Below are 1,215 nucleotides of genomic sequence, written 5' to 3'. Positions count from 1 at the left end.
AAATATATATATATATATATACAGAGGTTAGACAAAATAATGGAAACACCTTAAAATTTCAGACAAATTAATTTTAATATGGGGTAGGACCGGCTTTGGCAGTAATTTCACCCTCAATTCTATGAGGTATGGACTCGTACAAAGTTTGAATTGTTTCCAAAGGAATTTTTGTCCATTCTTCAGCTAAAACAGTCTCCAGTTCTTGTAGTGATGATGGAGGAGGATATCAACTCCATACTTGTTTTTCTAAAATGCACCATAAATGTTCAATAATATTGAGAAATGGGGACTGTGGTGGCCAGATAAGATGTTCAACTTCACTAGAATGTTCCTCGTGCTATTCAGTAACAAATTTAGTTGTGTGAATTGGTACATTATCATCCTGAAAGATTGCATTTCCCTCTGCAAACTGTTCCGCAACCATAGGATGAATTTGATCAGATAAATTGCTTAAGTAGTCTTGACTATTAATTCTACCATGAAGAGAAACCATAGGGCTGGTGGATTTCCAAGATATAACTCCCCAGTTCATCACAGATCCTCCTCCATATTTAATAGTTGGAAGAAGGCAGTTTGGGTCAAATGCTTCTTCCGGCTGTCTCCACAGGTATACTCAGCCGGTGGTTGGAAATAGGATAAAGGATGACTCGCCTGAGAAAATAACATTCTTCCACTGCTCTAGAGAGTAGGTTTTTACTCCACTCTAAACGCTTTGCAATGTTTTTTTTTTGAAAGTAGTGGTTTTCTGATTGCAGCCCTCCCATGAAATCCAGCTTTGTGCAGCTCCCAGCAAACAGTTTTTGTGGAAACTAGGTTCTCGAGGTGGTCATTAAGCTCTGCAGTAATTTTGGGAGCTGTATTTTTGTGATTGTTTCTAACAATTCGCCCAAGAGTCCAATGGTCACTATCTGAAAGTTTTGGGTTTCTTCCGGAGTTTTGTTTCGACGAGGAGGTTTTTCCCTCTTTCTCAAAGGCTGTCATTACTTTCGAGACAGTACTTCTTGTTACACCAAACATTTTGGCTGTTTTCATTACGTTAGTGCCTGCCATACGAGCACCAACAATTTGACCTCTTTGAAAGTCCGATAGATCTGTCATTTTAATGAATTTTAATTAGCTTTTTCTGATGATATCTGAAAAGAAACAGCAATTTTAGTAAAACATATTAAGCAACACTAATAATAAATGAAATAACATAAAGATAAACAAGCTTTT

At 37.0% G+C, this 1,215-nt stretch overlaps 1 long non-coding RNA gene across 1 annotated transcript in view; it reads right to left on the bottom strand.

Annotated features, from left to right (window-relative positions):
* Window positions 1–50: 50 nt before the first annotated feature.
* LOC128248601 (uncharacterized) overlaps window positions 51–1,215 on the bottom strand; it is a 35,008-nt gene continuing 33,843 nt past the window's right edge. Inside the window, exon 2 of the long non-coding RNA XR_008264783.1 lies at window positions 51–1,133. This is a non-coding gene — a long non-coding RNA (uncharacterized LOC128248601). The remainder of the gene's footprint in view (window positions 1,134–1,215) is intronic.

Source organism: Octopus bimaculoides, chromosome 8, assembly GCF_001194135.2.
Source record: "Octopus bimaculoides isolate UCB-OBI-ISO-001 chromosome 8, ASM119413v2, whole genome shotgun sequence".
NCBI classification, from domain to species: Eukaryota; Metazoa; Mollusca; class Cephalopoda; order Octopoda; family Octopodidae; genus Octopus; species Octopus bimaculoides.
Note: the sequence above shows the minus strand (reverse complement) of the source record. Positions and strands in the feature narration are given on the sequence as shown.